The sequence below is a fragment of the Aphidius gifuensis genome, linkage group LG1 (genome assembly GCF_014905175.1).
Source record: "Aphidius gifuensis isolate YNYX2018 linkage group LG1, ASM1490517v1, whole genome shotgun sequence".
Classification (NCBI taxonomy): domain Eukaryota; kingdom Metazoa; phylum Arthropoda; class Insecta; order Hymenoptera; family Braconidae; genus Aphidius; species Aphidius gifuensis.
Genome location: NC_057788.1, coordinates 3609677 through 3630750, shown reverse-complemented (window position 1 = coordinate 3630750; position 21074 = coordinate 3609677). Strand labels below are relative to the sequence as shown.

Below are 21074 nucleotides of genomic sequence, written 5' to 3'. Positions count from 1 at the left end.
TTATAGAAATAAAATTCAAATCATATAAATCTAATAAACTACAATGATAAATAAATACAGAATAAGAAAATTTATATAACTAAATAATTATATATCAGAATGCGAAAATTCTTGATATTTGTTAATGTATGTTTGTAAAATAAATAAATAAAAGTTTAAACTCCAGATATATATAAACAAAGCTCAAAAATATATAACAAGTAAAATAAATAATAAAAAAAAAAAAAAAAAAAAAAAACGGATTAAACGAGCCAAGAGAAATTCTTCATAGTGTTAAAACCGTCTTAGTTTGATATCTACAAGTAAACGAAAACTTTGAAATTTTAATTAGAATTTATTTCACGTACAGAGGTAAAAAAAAATAAAATAAATAAAAGAGAGAAAGCGAGATCACTTAAGTAAAAATAAAATAAATATAAAATATAAATAAAACTTTCAGTACCATGACGAGAATATTTGACTTGTTTAGCGTTTTTGATTCAAGCTATATACACTGCAGCAACAGCAACAGCAGCTCAAGTTTTTTACTTGTTCTGTGAACACGCGCGTTCACACCAGAAAAAGCAAAATAATAATAAAAATAAAAAATGAACAAGACGCGATGGATAAGAAAAAACAAAAATAAAAGTGACTAAGAATAAGATGAAGAAGAAGAAAAAAGGGCTGGTAAAGTCGAGAAAAGCCGGTGGCATAATACATTGGTTGACTTTCTTGAAAAACTTTGTTTTTTTTTTGTTTTTGCTGCCGCGGCATGACTTTACTAAAAGTCTTGGTGGTTGTAGTGATCCACTATGAGAACCATCGAAGAGAAGGAGAGGAGAAAAAATGAAAAAAAGAAGTTAATATTGCTGCAGTGAGAAGTAAAGTTTTGAAAAAGAATCCAACCACACACTGGCCTAATCACCCGAGCCAAACACAATCACAACGAGTTGTTGGTGGCAAAATTAACTTTGATATTGGACGTTGCTAAGATGAAACACAAGCAATAACTTGTCCCAAGAGAGGTAAAACTTTTCTCCTACTATTTTTTATTCTCCGTTAATAATCACCACACGACACACATTACAAAAAAAAAAATATAATAAACAATAATAATAAAAAATTTCAAAGTACGTGTTCACCAATATATTGAACTCTTCGAGAGTTTTATACTATATATTTTGCCAATGGCCTCTCCATTCCAATTTTGTTTCCAATATCACGAGTTATTTTTTTTTTTCTTTTTTTTTTTTTCTATTCAAACTGTTACAGAGTCTTGCTGACAGAGAAATGCTTGCTTGCACTTTTAATTTCCTTTTTTGCAAGCAGCATAAATTCACGAATGATTAATACAAAAACTTGATGAACGTGGTTGAATATTCAAAAAAAAATAAAAACACACAAAAATCATAGATCAATGTTGATTGATCCTTTTTTATTTTTTTTCAGTTATTTTTGGCTACACGAAAAAATGGGATATTATTCAGACTGAAGTTGCAGCCTATTGTGGACAAAGAGACAAGTCGGCCGACTGTAAACGAGTGTTATTATTTGAAACAAAAGCAATCGCAAGGCCACGACTGGCAAAAGATATATTGAAAAATTCCAATGCTTTTTTGAGAGTATATACAGAAATCTTCTTGGTAAAAAAAAAAAAAATTTATTTCAACTTATTTTTTTTTCTCAGTCTGGCTTCAAGCCACCGACAGAGATTGATGCGGGGAATGCAATTTTCTTCAGGCAATGCTACGTTTATCCTCCAACACACTTTACCAAAATATTTCGACGTCAACAATATTATATATACAAAAATACACTTTACATATATATACTAAATAAAAAGGTCATTTTAAAAAATTTCATAATGCTTTGGACAAGAAAAAAAACAATAAGAAGAATAAAAAAAAAAATTTTTTTTAATGAACCAAGCAACTTTAAAGCATTGATGTAATTTTTTTTATTTTTTATCTACGAGTTTTATAAAAATGATAAGATTTCATTAGTATATGAGAAAAATTACATCAATCTTGCCTTTTATCAATGCATACAAAAGTGCTTTTATAAAGTCTTGACATTTAATCGAGCGGAAATTTTATCGAAGCGCGAATTCAGTAATACTTCCTTGATGGGTGAGAATGTCGTTGAGTTCCGTTTTCATTTACCCTCATTTTTAAAATTGTATGTATATAAAAGTAGGGTAGAAATTGAGGATAAGGTGTTAAAGAAGAAAGTAATCTTCGAGTTATATTATAACAAAAAAAATCGATTGAAAATAATAAAAAAAAAATATATATTAAAAATGTATTTTATATTTTTTTCTTTCAATACTGATTTTTTTAAAAATCAATAAATCAACATTTTATATTCTCTACTAATAGACGATATGAATTTTTTTTCTTTTTCATATAATGGAAATTGTATTTTTTTTTTTTTCAATTTATATTTTCAAATGAACTCTACGAATTCCATTTATTCTGTTATATCTTTTCATCTCATTTCCGACTGAATCCACACCTGATGTCAATTTGTGGAAAAAAAAAAATCTTCATTTAGTTTTGAAAATAAATATTCTTTGAAGTAGGCGAAAAAAAATAATTGAATATTAAATACAGCATGTGAATGAATGAGAAAATTTAATTATCTAATTGCAAAAAAATTAATGATAGATAAATAAAATGACTAAATAACTTCTATAAAATCATAGCAAATATTCATGAAAATATATGAAGAATATTATTTATCATAAAATAGTCAGTTACGATAATGATAATAATTATAGATTTTTAGTGAAAAGATGGAAAAGTAAATACATCTCGGCACAAATATAATATATAAAATGAAAATTAAAAAAAATAAATAGTAGAGGTTGCATTAAATGAGAAAATTGTTGTAGCAATATATACATGAATGAGAAATGAAATAGCAAATTGCAATGAAAACATAAATAACACTGTGTACACTATATCGTGATGCAAAGTTTAACTGAGAAAATAAACGAAATCAATACTTCAATATCCGTAGTAAAACAGCAGCTGGAGTTAACAAGGGTCTGATTGAGCAAACGCCAACTAATAAGTTAGAAGGTCTCTTTACTAAAACTCTCTTTTTTTTTTTTTTTTCTTTCTTCATTTATTTTTTCACTTTATATCCTCGAAACTTTTGTATTTTATTTTTTTTATTAATGAAAAAATCAAATATTCAGATATCTATCAATTTATCAAGAAAAATATATGGATTTCCAATTTTTTTTTACTATTTTTTTATTATACACGTTTTACTTTAACACCGTTTCAGCTTTCAACGATTTTAAAATGTTAAATATATTTTTTTTTATATATATAAATCACAAGTGACGGCAATAAAATGTCGAGTACAACTTGACATTAAATCAGAGATTAAAAATGTTTCAAATTTTTAAAGATAATAATTAATCCCATGAAAAATTCATGGAAGCTTTTGATAGAATTATGATGAATCATTAATTACAGCTTTTGATTATTTAACTTGATATTTTTAGCTACGTGATGCCAATCGTAAAATAAAAAAATATACATTGATTTAATGTCCAATCGATTTTGAATTTAGCGCAAAATTATATTATCAAAATTTATTCTACTTGTGCAGCAATTTAATTCATTATAATTACTACACTGGAATAAAAAAAATAATGTGAAATGAAATTTCAAGGTATTTTAACAACGTTTAAATATAAATGTTAATACACAATTAAAATTTTACTAAATATAAAAATAGCCTTTAATTAAAATGTAAATATTGCAACATAAAATCATGGTAGCAAGTTAATAATTCAACATCATGAACAAGGATTAAAAAAAAAAATATCCATGTCTACATGAATTGGTAGATTACAATTTTATGACATTGACAATTATTTGTAGTTATTGTCATGGTAATACACCATAATCATAATGAAAAATTAAAAAAAAAATTATAGTATTACAGTCAACGCAGGGACAAATGCTTTTTACTCTTCATTTCCAAGTAATGGACAATTAAAATGCAAATTTAATGACAATATTTATTGAAATAAAATAATAGTTGTAAAAAATAATGTTATATTTTTTGAAATTTTTAAAAATCAATAATCATAAAGCGTTACTCTTTCCACTTTTATGCAACAGCATTGCTGTTATCGTTGTGAATTCGAATAAATGGCGATTATACTACGAAATATATATTTTATCGAAAAATATAGAACGTTGGAAAAGCAATTATCCATAGTTCCCAATGGGAATGTACAATGTGAAATGTGTAATGAACATATTGCAGCATACAATACAAAATTTTAGCCAATTTGAGTTTCAAAATCGACAAAGTTCCAACACCAATGACAATCAATTGAATTTCAAAATTTTATGTAATGGAAAAAGAAATTTAAATTCAACAAAAAAAAAAAATAAATGTGATAATGATTACAGGATTTAAACTATTTCAAAGTAAAGTTCAAATAAAATTGAGATATTACTTTTCAAGATAAAGACAAGTGTATGAAAAAAGAGTTTTTCAAAAGCTTTAAAAAATAAATAAATAAATAAATAACAATAAAAATATAAGAAAAACCAAGCTATCTATCCTTGGGTGCACATAAAAAATAAAAATAAAATGAAAAAAACTACTTGAAAACAGAAAAGCTGTGAGTTGTCAATTGTATGAATTTTCTAACCCGAGTGAGCCCTTGGATTCGTAAGAATGGATATAGAGATTTTTTTTTTTTTGATGATAAAAGAAAAAATAAATAAATGCGATTCAAGCGATCGAAGTTATAAAAAAAAAAAAAAAAAAAAAGAATGGGACAAAGTATAGATTTCAGATAACCACAAACGAAAGGCAGAAACTTTAGCCTGTTGAAAAAAACCACGATAAATCTATCGATGAAACACTCCTACAGACCCTTCAAAAAAAAAAAATAAAAAACTGATATCTAAAATCTATTGTACAAAAGCCAAAAAGACCTAAAGTAAATATATATAAAACTGACCAGTTTCAAAGCTTCTGAAACCTGTGTGATCAGCAATATTTTTGAGCTTACTGTTTCGATTTAAAAAAAAAATAAATAGAAAAATTAACCTCAAAATAATAAATGATACATGGTGAAATTTCAAATTAAAAAATATTTTAAAATACTATCTATTATCGAAAATGTCAGTTGATGAAATTCACAGTGAATCTAAAAAATTTCTTGAAATTTGACTGAACATGGTAAAGCACTCGCAAGCACATTGTACAATTCAACTTTGATATACTCAGAAATAAATCTGCATTACGAAGAGACTATCATAAATTAATTTATCTAAATAATGATAGTACATATATAAAAGTTTTTCCTTTTAAAAGAGCATTGTAAAGAAATACAAAATTTTATAAACCGTCTGTTTGATTTATGTTGAATCAATAAATGGAGATGAGCTGATGATTTTGAATTTTTTCATCTCATTATTTGGAGAATTTATAATTTGACTGAGAGTAAAACGTTATGTCTAAGAAGATCAAATAAAATGAAGCCATCATATAGATATAGACATGAAATAGAAAAAGAAAAAGGAGGAGAAGAAGACGCAGAAGAAGAAGATGATGAAGAAGTGCTTCGCTGGTCGCACATTGCAGCTTTCCATGATATACGATAGAAGTTATCCAAAGTCTGGATATTGGAATTTTAATATACGTTACAATCGCTATACCGCCTATCCAAGCAACCAACTTTTGTACTCTGTCCTCTTTCAACAACGCTACTTCTTAAAGCCCCGTGGCAATACTCTTCATATTCTCTATTCTATTCATTTTGTCTCATTCTCTTTCATTTTATATAGGTATACATATATATGTAGAAAAGCTTTCTCCTTTTCATTCTATATTTTCTCTCAGAGCAACCACCTACCTACCCACCCACCTAACACCACAAACTGGAACGCCATTAATCCAAGGATTCAGGCACATTCTGAATATCTCTCGACAATCTTTTGAATAATCGTCGATTCTTCTGTCTTCAAAAAATTTATGAGACACTTCAACGGTAATAAAATAATTTTTTTCTTTACTTTTTCAAAATATATATATGCATAAAGCCCTTTATCCATGTATTTTTTAAATTTCAATGTTTTTCGTTTCAGTGAAAATAGCCAGACATTATAGAATATAATAATATTATGAAAATTAATATTAGAAATTGAACATTAGTCTTCATCATAAGAAAACCATGTATTTAATTATCTCAGATGTTCGATCAAATAATTTCAATGGCCACTTGGTTAGATCAACATTGTATCTCGGGTGGTAATTAATTTTCTTACCTGAATTTTGTCTTAAGGATACTTCAGTGTATACTTGAACATGCACTTGTAATACAAATATTATTTCACGTACCTGAAACAAAAATAAAATTAAAATTAATATCAATATAGAATTTCATAATATACATGAATACTTTTGTCAAATATATAGCGTTAGAAAATAAAAAGAAAAAAAATTTTTTTTTTCAAAAAGAAGCACCAATGAAAAAATTAAATTGACTAAAGAGATTTCTATTTATTGGAAAGAAGGATGCTTTATTTTGTCTATAAATCAATTGTCCATGCATGCAATGCATCAGAATGGGCTATGCATGAAGAATAAATTTGGTATGCACAAAATGATTCAAACTATTCCACGTTTTTCAGTTTGCATGTACATAGTCGCTTATATTCAAAAATACATATACAATTTTCTATTACATTTAAACTCTTTCGTCTACACTGTAGCTTCAAATTTCTATTTTCCATTTGCCTAGTTTTGTTATATTGGAACATATACTCTATGAGAATATATACTATATACTATACATGCACGAATGCGCAATGACATTAGAGTCACCTACTTGTAACATTGATATGTTTTCATGTATTATTCGCACATTGATGTAGTTCAATTTCAGCATAACATATTGTATAAATTGTCATAATAATTTATAAATGTAATATGTAAATTTTGTATAATGTGAATATGTTTAATTTCAATATAATATTATTATTATAATTAATTTTAAACAATACAAAATAATAATAACAAAGCAATTGTCTATATTAAAATTATGATTTATCAATTGATTTTATTTATTATTAGAATATTTATTTTGAATTATTTCATATATGTGGAAATTAGACATGCCATATTTTTGCAAGGAATGTATTAAATCAAAGCTTCTGAGAATAATAAGGCTTAGATATATATATAGAATAAAGGGGCATGCATATATCCATAAGTATTGTAACAGTGATATGATAATGTATACATCAAATATGAAAATTGGAGGCTACTAGTCTACAATATGAGTTATAGATCACAAGTGAGATATATATGTACACAATAAGCAAATACAAATGATGCTTTCTGCATATCTAAAATTGTTATTTGAAAACGTGCGAAATGCCTGGCAGTCTAGTCGCCAACTAAGCAATACACAACTACATACATAAATTTAGAATATATGTATACATGCATATAACATGTTTATAGACAAATTCATGTGTATATAGTATAGACAACAACTTAAACAATAGGATATCATTGTACTGTTTGAATGACGCTTGTAATTTGTATGCCACTTTCTCGTGTTACGAAAATCTACCATCACAAATTTCACTATGCTTTTCATCGATTTTGAATTACTTAAGCTTTGTTTATATGCATGTGCATAGTTATACTCGAAAATTGAGTGGATATATAAATGGATTCACTTCACGCATGTGATATACAATCTGACAAGTTTTGTTAAGATTCACTTTTAGTTATACATTCAATGTGTATATCGTTCATTATTATATATTCGTTGAATATTATATAATAGCAACTTGAAACTCGTTAACTTTTCAACTTGATTATGTCAATCGAAACTTGAGTAAATTTAATTACATGACTCGCTTTTGTTTTATTTGAAAAACTTTGTATATCTTGGCACATATTTTAACAACTCAATATACAGTGGACTTTTATTAAAATATGAAATTCAAAGAAAAAAACAAAGGTCTAGTCTATAAAAGAGTTGTAAATTGTTAATGATTCGATTTTTTTTCGAACTTATTTCAATGCTAGATTAAATTTTTAGATAAAACAAATAAAAATAAAAAATAACTCGTAGTTGGCGACTAAATGTCTGACGACGAAAATGCAGTAAAACCAAAAACGAAAAGTACTTTTCTTCTTTTTTATGGTTTTCCAATATATATATATCTATTACGGATACCTGTCCTTAGTATATTTTATGTTTCAATATGTATATTGTGTATAGATAATCGTCATTATTTCAAAATCCCATTAACATTTTCACAATGGTCAGTGTTTCCAACCATGTTCAACATTAATTGTGTAAACAAGCTAGAAACTATGGATTGATAAAATTAATGAGAAAATATGGTAATTTTACAAACAAACAAAAATATAGTATTAAAAATAACCCTAAAGTTTGCTAATACACATGAACAAGTATAATTTATGAGAGATTATTTAGCTTGCTCATTAATTAACTCTAAAATTCTCATGTAAATAATCTGATTAAATAAAAAATAAAAAAAAACATCATTACATTTTGTAAAATTAATTAAAAAATTTTTGAACTGTTGTTTATTGTTGTGAAATAAATTTCAATGGCATAGCAACAATTTTCAATGAAGAAAATACAAATGAATTTCAGGTTGTTATTTACAAACTGGTATAAATTGTTGTTTGTTTGTTTTTTTTTTTTTTTTATATATATATATATATTTTAATATACCTTTGAAAAAGTCTTTCTCATTGAGGAAAAAAAGAGTTTTAAGTGGAAAGTTGTGCCAATGCTTTATTTTTTTCTTTTACCAACAAACGTGAAAATAGATTCTTATATACAACGGTCTATTGTGGCAAGCATTGAGAGAAATTCAGCAGCTCAACAAACTTAGCAAAGCCACGAGAATAAATGTAGACAACTTAACTCGAGAAGGCGTCTACGCCCTTGCTATGACATAATTTAATGCTTCCAACAGTAAGTTTTACGCTTAGCCACAAAACGTACAAGATTTGTATTTAGTTTTTGCCTTATACGAAAGAAACTTTATCCAAAGTCATGTACAACTATGCAGCAGCAGCGTGTGTTGGGCAAATTTTCTTATTTATCAAATACACACATTTCTCATAATTTAAGCATAAAAAAACACGAGTACACAACGACCTCTTTCGTTAGATTATACATCATTTTAATAGCAATTTTTTTTTTTGAAATTTTATTTTTCTTTGTCACTATGTATTTATAATTTATGTTTACCAATAAAATACATAATAATTTGTTAATTGACAAATGATAAATTGAATATATATTTATAAAAACAAAATCAAACAAAGAAAATAAAATGATAAAGCATTGAGTACTTTACAAGTCTCACTGTGTCGAAATGTAACTTTAAGGATTAATGGATTTTTTATTTTGGGACAAAAGCCAATGTTGATGAGTAAAACAACAAAATGAATACACCATAAACAATAACAAGGGTAAAGTAAAAATAAAGATACTAAGGAGAAAATTAAAATAAACAAAGAACATGTTTCATTTTATATCCCTCTATAAACAGGCACCCTTTTCATTTGACAACTATCCTCAGCTAAAATGTGTTGGTCCAAATAAACCCGAGGGTTCTCTTATACACAAAAACCCAAAATTTTAACAAAACAAATAACTGTATATGATGATAAAAATTTAAAATGCCAAGTCCTAATTATAAATACACGATTTAAACAAAAGACACAAAAATACATGTTCAAAGTTTCAATATCATCAAATCAATTTTATTTAGTCAATGTTTAGTTGTTTTCAATTGTTTTGAATGTAAAATTGTAAATATAAAATAAGACAATTTGCAAGTGTGTATATATTGAACATCGTCAGCTTGTATCACTCTTGAAGCTAATAGTTAAAAAATAAAAAAGAATACTTTAAAAACATCTAAAAAACTATTGTTACTTTTTAAAGTGCAAGGGCTGATTTTATATTTTATTGAAAAACACTTTTTAAGGCTTAAAGTTTATTTTAAACCGAAAAAGTTACGAAATTTTATCGATTCAATATAGAGTAAAATAACAAAGTATATTTACGATTTTACGATATTTGTTATGCTGCAAGATGCAAAAGAAGCTGACAAACTGCTTTTCCGTGAAAGAAATATATAGTAAATATACTAAAAAAAAAAAATACAAAACAAAAGTTGTATATATTAACGAAAGACGAAACGAGTTTTGCAAGTGTTCACCTCGTACAAGATGGAGCATAGCTATAAAACAAATGACGGGCTACAGATTACTACTTGGATCGTTGCGTACGTCGCATGCTCGGCAAAACAGCAGCAATATAGTGGCTAACATTGGAGGGTTAAGAGAAAATGAAAAAAGAAAAAAAAAATAGGTGAGACAGTTGTGGTTAGAGTTGGAAAAAATTTGAGACTACTTTTTCAACTTTTCCAGTCAACAAACACTCACGTTACATACACAGATGATATATACATATATAGGATTTTAAAAATATTATGTTTACTGAACCGATTGCAATACGTCGAGCGTCACTGCACACGACTGTTGGCTTGTCGCATCGTGTCGTATTTTTCTCCCAACGTAAATTTAACTTTAAATTATTATTTTTTCTTTTTTTTTTTTTTTTTTACTGCAGCGAGGTAGCCACGGAGCTATTTCAGCATAATTTTTAATTTCAAATTTCCGGTAGATAACGGCGTCATCGCAAAGGTTTCAGAAAAATTAAATTTATCAAGTTTCAAAAAAAGATAAAAGGATAGCCGAGGCTGTAACTTGGCATGATATTTCTGATCGTTAATGGAAGAAGGGTCATCTATAAATGAGGATAAAATTAGTGATGCATTTTATTTTTATTTTTCAAATTGAAAAACTCGTCATTCATCAGATGAGCTAGTTATGTCCACTCATTTTGCAGAGGGTGCTCATCAATATGGCCCATTAGCTCAGTTGGCTAGAGCGTCGTGCTAATAACGCGAAGGTCGCGGGTTCGATCCCCTCATGAGCCATTTCCTTTTGCCTCAGTCATATTTGAAAAAAAAAAAATCATCTGTCCAACTTTTCACGCTAAAAATACTCAACGAGTATTTTTTTGAATAAATTACTCATTGAAAAATCTTAATTTGAATTTAATTATTTTTTTTTCTTTTCAGAGCTGACGTTTTTGAATGAATATTAATTTTTTAGTTCTTTTCATTCATTAACATTTAAATGTAAGAAAATTTTTCATGAAAACTTATTTTTTTTTTTTTCTTGGAATTTAATAAATCGAATCATCTTGGGATTTTTAAGCTGAGTGAAAAAAACTAATAAAAGAAATAAATATTCTATTTAAATATATCATGCTAAATTAGCCAACCTTTCGTTGGCATATACATTCCAACTAATTTGGATTCATTAAGAAGATAGTCTAGTTTGTCGTATCTGTATGTCTCTCCTGTTCCGTGCATAACCTATATACATTTATGAAATATATATAACGCACCAGTTATTTTCTCGACGTCATGTCAACGATAAAATATACGACAATATACGGTTGCCGCTGCCACGTTTTTTTTTTCGCTTCAATCAAGTTGAACCAAGCGCGAAATTAAAATTGAACTATAAAAAGGAAAAAAAAAAAAATCGAAATTCCAATAAAAAACGATCATCTCTTATATTTTTCAAATATACTAGTTTTTTTTTTTTATCCTTTTGATTTTTAGATTACCGCGTTTTTGGCACACATGTTAATAATACAACCGAGTAACTTTTGAAATGGTTTTTCATTGGACACATTCATGTTACAATGCCTCGAGGCTAGCTATTACTCTTTGAAGAGAGAAAACAAAAAAAAAAAATAATAACCCAAAGGTACTTTGGATAAAGAATGCACACGACCTAAAAAAAAAAAAGATTAATAAATAACATAACAGTTTTATTTCGCATGTTTATCGCTGTATTTTAAAATGTGTTATCTCAAAGAGGCTTGTGAAAATTATTCAGGCCAAATAAATAAACTAAATGGTGAATAATAATTTTAAAAAAAAATTAATTATTCAAACTCATTAAGTATTTTTTTATATTTATAGTCAAGCTCATGAAAATTCTGGGAAAATTTTCAATTAGGGTTTTTATACCACAAGCTCTGTTGGCGGTTTATTTATTTATTTTTTTATTTTTTTTTTTTATAAAATTGCATATTGGATATTTTATAGAGACATCCAAGGTGATTAGCATTGCACACATTTTTTTTATTATTTAGTATTAACCTAGAACTTCAGTACTTTAACAGAGAAGCTTTAAAAAATTTATTTCTCCATCAAAGATATTTTAAATTATTATTACAGAATGAGGTCAAATATAAATATGATATTTTTTTTTTGTTTTAGTCTTTAGAAAATTCAATTTAAAATATACGAAAATTGAAAAATGTTATTTGTTTTAAAAAATGAGAGTCGTAAAATGAGATAAAAAAATACGACATTTATGGTACTATAGCTAAAACAAAAATATATTTTTTTTTTAAATATTATTTGTTCAAAACTCATGGGTTGGTTATTTATGAATTTTTTTTTTTATATACGGTCAGTATATTCTCTTTGTGCAAAACATATTACAACCCATCGAAAGCTCGTTGTCGACAATGATGGAAAATAAAAACTCATTATTATAAAGCCTTTGATGGCAAAAACATTTTAACATAATGAATCATTCACTGGCAATTTATTTTTCAGTATAAACAATCATGTTGCAATATTTCACAATGTAAATATAAATAAATAAAATAATAAGTTTAAAAAAATATGAAAACTTTTTTTATTTTTCAAGTATGCGTAAAGAAATGTATAAAAAGTTTAAAGATATATATAATTTTGTTCTTTGTTCGACTGCACGTGTGGTAACATCTCAATTTTATCATACATGAAAAAACGGCGCCTCGTAACTTTTATCTGAAGAAAAATATTTCCTCTTTTTGACAAAAATAGAAACACAGAAAAATGAAATACATTTTAGTTTTAAAAAACTAGATAATATATCAACAATGAATAAAAGTTTTCGAGCTTAAAAAATACTGTATCAATTTTTAGACTTAAACAACAACATCAATAAAAATATTGTATTCAAAATATTTATCATTTCTGAGTGAAAAAATTGAAAACAAACAAATATTAAATCTTTCTATAATATTTGGATTTTTTTTTTCATATAATATTAATATTTCTTTCAACTGACAAGTGACAATTTAAAAATACACTTGTAAAGTATGATAAAATTACCAAAAAATTGTTTAAAATCTGAGAAGTTAATATTATAAAAAAATTTAAAATTAATCAAGTTTACATTATTTTTGTATGTAACAAAAATACCAAAAACAAATTTTAATAAGTGTACATATATGTGATAAATCATAAAATCCTGAAAAAGGCAAAATATCACTGTCACTTTTCAGCAAGTATGATATATTATCATTATTTATCAGCATTATATTGAGATCCCTAGGTCTTTTTATTATTATTTTTTTTTTTTTTTGATAAAGACGTAGTGCAAGGTGACGAATGGTGTAGAAAAGCATGGCACCTCTGTTAGTGATGTCAGTGACAAGGTACGAAGTGACTGCTTTTAAAGCGTCTGGCACATTGTGCCTGATTGATGAAGTTGCACCTATACTTGTGAATTGCATTCAACTTGTATGACAACACAGTTGTAGTGTGTTGTCATGAAAGAAAACTCTGAATTCTCACGGGAATGAAGGACAATGATAATTTAAGCTCAACTATTAAACGAAAATCCACAACTAGTAGCCCAGATTTAATCAGGCTGATGGAGAAATGAAACCACAATGTGGCAAAAATACCAAACCTTAAAATTTAATTAAATCAACATGAAAATTAATCAACTATGGAAATTATAAATTGTTTATTAAATTTATTTAGAAAAAACAAACAATAAAAAATTTAATTTTTAAAATAAAATGTAAATTTAATATTGACATTATGATTTCAATTGCAAAATAATAATTTATCATAATTTAACGTATCATTAATTATTATCATTACTCAAAACTTCATGGCATCATTATCATGAAAATAGTTTTAATAAAATTTATTTTAAATTATAAAGAGTACTTATCAGCTAGTTTAAAATGAGTCTGCATGATTAATTATAGCTACAACCAACCTACAATCAATGATGGATTAACCCACTTAATTCACAGTATCAAACTTGAGTTTATCAGTATATACTGAAACATTTAATAGTAATAAAACAAATAATTATATATTTGAATTTTATATAATATTATAATGAACATCACGATGACATGATTTTTTCAAGTATTATTAATGAATCCACAGGGAGCAATTTCCTTAAAAGTGTGTTTGATTTTATTCACCTTTTGAACAATACCAGAATACAATACAAAAAACTTTGTATTTGAAATGAGAACACGTCAACTTATTTTCATGTCACGTACAGAAGTCCTCGTTAGTGTCATTTGAAAATAAAATAAAAAATATATATTTATTTTTCAAAAAAAACAAGCCCAATATGTGATGTACTCTTGCTCAGTTCAAAAGTGTCAGCACGTACATTTTTTTACCGATTTTATTCCAACATCTGCAGGTGTGTTTTGTACTCATCGAGCAAAAACACTTGTATATAAAAAATTTCTTTCTCATTAAAAAAAAAAACAACAACAATGACAAAAAATTCAACTGCCAATTGATCTACGAAAAAAAAAAAAAAACAATGTAAAAAAAAAACAAAGTGACTTTAAAAGTTTAAGAATATATAACTGATGAAACGAGTTAATTGAAAATGGCTATCTGATAGTTAAAATAATGAGATGTATGGTGGAGTTGAATTGAGGACTTTAAACTATATGTATATATTCGACAATCGACCCTGTACTAAAATGCATGAGACATTATATAAGAAAGTAAATGAGTGAGATAGATAACCACATAGCAAAACCTGTGCGATGCAAATATATGCAGATTGGTCATTCTTTTTGTAAAGTCTAGAAGGAACCCTCTTTCTTCTTTGGCTATATACGAAAACGTGCTCTCAACCTTTACTTTGGTATATAATCATCTTCTTCAGTAATTACAAACCACCTACTTTTTCTTATACCACTACTAACTATATATACTTGATTTATATCCACTAAGCTAGTCTCATTCACGCCACACACATTTTCTACTCAACAAAAACAAAAAAAAATATATAAATAAAATAATATATAATATCAATTTACGATAATTGATAATTTATCAATATTATTTCTATATAATATTTCATCGAAAAAAAATATAATAAATAAATAAACTTTTTATTAAATCTATAAAAAAATAAAAACTCTTTTTCTTTGAAAATTTGCTGGCGTTTTTCTCTGCTATAACATCGTAAAAGTGAAAAAAAAAAAAAAAAAAAAAAAAGACAAATGTACTCATGAGATTCTTTTACTGCTGTAAGTTTCAAGGGAATTGTTGGCCACTTGAATGAGAGTATCTGAAAGTTATACCCATCATTCGTTGAAGAGATGCCCATTAGTTGACTAATTTGTCCCATGGGTGTTTTATACAGAATGCTTTATGTATATATACTATATATTTTTTTCACTGTTTCACGTCGTCTTAACTCATCTTTTTTAAAATTTAAAAATACAAAAAAAAATTTGTTCACATGGATATGATTTTATCTATGCATAATATAATATATGTAAATGTTAATGTTACATTTTGAAAGTACTATATAACTATTTTGTAAATGAGTAGCACTAGAATAAAATGATGATTTTGATGCTCGTAGTAAATGTATGTATAAATCTACGATAATAAATGTAAAAAAAAAAAAAAGGATTTTTTTTTTTCAGCAGACAATCTGCATAGATTTACATTCGTTTAGTCGCTTAGTTAAACGTGTTATCAAAATAGCTTTTACACACAGAAACTCCCAAGATCCCTCAGGCAATAGTATGACGTAATGGAAGGTCATTTCTCGCGTGTAGTCAGCAGCCTCCAGGCTTTACTATTAAATGGCTATATTATTCCCCTTTCCTCTTATCATCATACCCTGAATTTTGATCCTACCAAATTTACAGGAATTTTAGACTCTGCCACTTGTCATTTCACACCGTTATTCAATATTCAATTTTTATTTTTCATAAATACAATGGAATAAACATTTTTTTTTTGTTAGACAAAATAAATTTTATAATTTTCATGATGTTGATAACATTGGTGTTTGGAAAATGATTTTAAAAATTGTATAATATATTCGACATTGAAATTAAGTAAATGAAGAAAAAAAAGTATTTATTTTATATTTTAAATAAGGAAAAAATTTTGTTATTTATTTATTTTTTTTATGTGAAAATTTGAAATGAAAAATTGAGCACAATGATTCGTGTTAAAGAACAATTGTGATAAAATAACCATGAGTTATTGTGACTTATGAAGCGACCAAAAAATAAAAAAATAAAAACAATTTATTACTACGTTTTTTTTTTTTTTTTACACGGATCACTTGACGTCCAATGAGCCAATGGTTTTTATTGTAGCACTTGAAAAAGTCAATAATACCAGCTTACTTTGAAAAATTATATTTTCTATTGAATCAACGAAAAAAAAAAAAATGTATTACTTCGATTATTGCTGCTGATGGAATGTATTAAATTTATCTATACAATTTTTTTTTTCCATTTTCATAAACCATTCATTGTGGTCTTTATAGCCTTTTGATTATAATTATTTTTTTATATTTTTTTTTCTCCAGGTTTTACATTAAAAAATAATACCACTAGATGCTCAAGGGAAGCGAAAAGAAAAGAGAAAAAAAAAAAAAACCACGAGCATAAAACAGAGTAATGAAATATATATATTATAAAAAAAAAAAAAAAAGGGAAAAGAAAAAAAAATAAATAAATGGGATGAGATGAAACGAGATGAAGGGTATCCAATGTGAAATACCGTTTCATTTTACATTTTCATATAAACTACTGGAAGCCTCTTTTGCATGCAAATGTTACGTTTTTCTAACCCGTCTGCAATGCATCATCTAGAAATCTTGGCCGCTGCCCTCTCGCACACTTACTAACATTGAAAAGACGAGGGAAAAAAGTAAAAAAAAAAATAAAAGAGAACTATGTATGACTTTTCATCTTAAAATTTTAAATTTCTACGTGCTAAGCATGAAAAAGGGAAAAAAAAAAAATCAAAATATAAAAATAATAAAGACTGAGATAAAAAATTTCACACAGATTTTTATTATTTTTTTTTAATTTTTAAAAAGAATTAAATTTTATTTTTTTTATTTTATATTTTCAACAGAAAAAACTCATGTAGTTTTTGTTTTTATTCTATTTTTTTTTTATAATGGTTTAAATATTTATAATACAAGGCAAATAATGTTTGGCCCATGTCGGAAATTTATTTGAGAATAGTTAGAGTATGACACTATTTGCTCGGCAAATTTCAACAATTTCTACTGATGCATTTTCTAAGAAGAATTTTCCGAAAACTATAAAATCAAAGAAAGCTGATTTCTAAAAATTGTAATAAAATAAAAATTATTTTGCTTTTGGAGCAACAAAATATGGATCACATAAGTTGAAAATTGGCTGTATAACGCCACAAGAGATATGGTTATATATAAATAACAAAGTGAAAATTTGGATAGTTATAGGGAGTTGAAAGCCCACCATAAATTGCACACGTAAACTAAGCCTTGGAAACTCTACTAGGACGATGCAAAGTTTAAAGCCACCTAAGTAATTATTAGCCTTCCTACACACTCATCGTGACAATGTTAATATGAACCCAATGGGTATTTTACTCATGCAACAATCATCCCAGTATATATACGACTTGTGAGATGTTCAGTCGCATTAATAATCATTTTCCAACAAAATGTGTTGGCACAAACTGCGATAATAGTGTATATTAGACCAGTTTAGAAACAAAAATTAAAATCCAGGCTTTATTTGAAATTAATAGCTAAAAACTATTGAATATTAACCCACAAAATTTTTTCTAATTTTAATAAGCTCTCAATATTACCTTCAAAAATATTGCTATGAATTTTTTTAATTAGCATTCCTTTACAAAATAAATACCAGGATTATTAAAAGAAAAAAACAATAAAAAACACAAAAATCCCTGAAGGACGACTTGAGATAAAAATAAAAATTTTATTTGAAATGGTTTTAAAATAAATATGACATATGAAATTATTGTATTATCATATGATAGACATGATGATAAGTAGCGAGCTTTTCTAAACTTTTATATATTAAAAGAAGAAATAAAATAAGAAACTAAAAAAAAGCCGATGTATTCATTTTAAAATAAAGCATCAAAAAGAATCTTTTACCATATATAAAAAATCACGAAAGTAAAATTTAACTGATGTAAAAGTTGAAGCACTCGAATGATGAGTTTCATTAGTTGAGAGCTTTATGTGTTTATTTTTTTTTTTTCTTAATTTTATTTTTACATACACCAAGGATATTATTAGTATGAAAAAACAAAAAAAAAAGTTGTTAATAATATAATAAGTTTACCAACAAAATATAAAAGTAGTTATTTAATTTAATAATAAAAAAAAATATATTAATAAATTATTCTACTATGAGTTATTTACATGTAAAAAAAAATCAATAATAATATCACGTCCAACAAAATAAATAGAGTTAAAAAGTAGATGTAAATTTGATTATATATGTATACCATTGGCATGTTCGTGACGCGCATTTTCATTATAAAATGAGCAGTCATTAGTTTATATGATGACCATCAAGAATATACTATATAGTAATATAAAGGAAAACACTTGAATAAGCCTGACTGCTGTGTCTCCATCAAGGACTTTTTGAATTACTCAACACCACTAGAAACACGATGGTGTTTTACGTCCTTAAAATTTCTACCAACAAATCCATAAGCTTTCTATCGTAAAGCAAACTAATGAGCGATCTCAAGTGCTCGATAAAGAATTTTTTTTTTCTTTTTATTATTTCATTTTTTATGTATTTTATTCTTAAAAATTTTTTATATTTTTCTATCGTCAAAGTTTACAGACGATACAAGATTGAGTGCATGTGATAAAACTACTCACTTAACTCGTGCTAATGAATAACAGAATAGTCTCATTCATGCTATCATAATCACACGATTAAAAATAATGGTCATTTTAAAAAATCAAATAAACCAGAATTATATATTTTAAAAAAATTCATATAATTAATTCTTAATCAGTTGAAATGCATCGTACTAATTACAAGTTCAAAAAAAAATTAATCTCATCATCAAATCCATATAAAAAATAATAAATACCTGTGATTTTATTAATATATTATTTACTTGAATCATTTATAATTACAAAAAAATAAAATAAATAAAGAAAAGTATACTTTATAAAAATTGTAAAATTACGACACGAAGTATCAACGAACCGAGTGACACATAAAAGTGACGTTAGATATATATTTTTAGGGGTGAGTATATCGAGGTATCGTTCAATCCGTATTTCATGTTGAACATCCCAATCAATCATGGTGAGCCAATGTTGCAAAGTGTCATGGCTCACCATGTGTATAACATGTATTTCTGAATTATAGTTTGACTCGATCAACCAAGAAGAATATTACAATAAAAAAAAGCAGAAAAAAAAACTCCACCAAGCACAATGTATTTTTTTTCTCAATGAATATATTGTCTAAATTTTTAAGCACAAAAATAAAAATAAAAAAATACAAGTAGAAACAATATTTTTTTAACGGGAAAAAAAAAATAAAAAATTTACTATTGATATAGATGATTTTGTGCAATACCCTTCAAATGAAATGTTTGATCATGTACATATTGAAATCCCATTTTCTCTAGAGTATAATACAAGTATAAAAAAATATGCAAGTATAGAGAGAAAAAAAATAAAATAAATAAAAGTCAGTAAGAAAAGGAAAAAACCGTAGTCTGTAATTTTTAAGAAAACGTACAGGTAAAGCATATATGTGAAAAAAAAAAAAGCTGCTTTCTTCCTCTTTATTTTATTTATAGTTTTTTTTTTTTTCCATTTCTTAGTTCTTTACTCCAGATAAGTTGGTAAAGACGAGTCTCAATTCCAACGTACATATACATTTTCTGTATACCAGCATGTACAAAAGAACTCAAAGCAAAGAGAAAAACATAAAGTTTCACGAGTCAACAGATAACAAGGATCCTTCTTAGATATTTTATGCAAAAAAGAATCGGACCAATGCTATTTTTTTTTTTTTTTTTTTGTAAAATAAATTGGCATTTATATAGCATAAGACTTTCAATGATTTTCTTGTTGAAGTAAAGTATCGTTAAGAATTTATATATATATATATATATTTTTTTACATATACAAAACATCTTGAAATTTAACTATGTAAAACTATTAAATATTATTTTAAATATTAAATCTATGAAAAGATGAAAAATTTAATATCAAACCCGATAATAATTGACTTGAATTATTGAAATATTAAAAATTCTAAATAAACAAAGTTTAATTTAATTATACTTGTAAAAAAAAAAAAATTAAAAAATTGTGTCTGACACTGCTTGACTTGTACTACTGAAATATTAACTATCACAAGAATAATGGTTTTTATTTTTCACAATTTTATTTAATTTAATTTCCATGTTTAAAACAATAGCATAACAACAAAGTAAAAAATAAATAAAACCGTTGAGCCAATAAAACGACATTGAAATTTAAAAATGTATTAAAAGTTTCATTTTCAGTATGATATGTTTCATAAACATACATGTATATATATTTAAAGAAAAAAAAAAAAAAATATGTACTTGATACTGGACAAGGAAAGAATCATATAAACATATATACATTTGCCAATGTGAGTTGTCTCCCTTGAGAAGGCTTTAATATTCTGAGGTGTTTGTACACAGTATATTTAGCACTCTCGTATTTATGTTTACATAACCAAGTTGTGTTGTTTAAATTGCTCAGCTACTTGGACAATATGACAAGGTTCATGTTTATGTTCATAAGACAAGTAAACTAAAATTGTTCATTACTAAAAG

The 21074-nt window shown here is 26.0% G+C and overlaps 1 protein-coding gene and 1 non-coding gene across 2 annotated transcripts in view; one reads left to right on the top strand and one right to left on the bottom strand.

Moving 5' to 3' along the window:
- LOC122861035 (E3 ubiquitin-protein ligase MIB1) overlaps positions 1-21074 on the bottom strand; it is a 313722-nt gene that overhangs the window by 248196 nt on the left and 44452 nt on the right. The gene's annotated exons all lie outside the window — the stretch shown is intronic.
- Trnai-aau lies at positions 10957-11030 on the top strand. The gene has a single exon. It is a non-coding gene; the product is annotated as a tRNA-Ile (tRNA).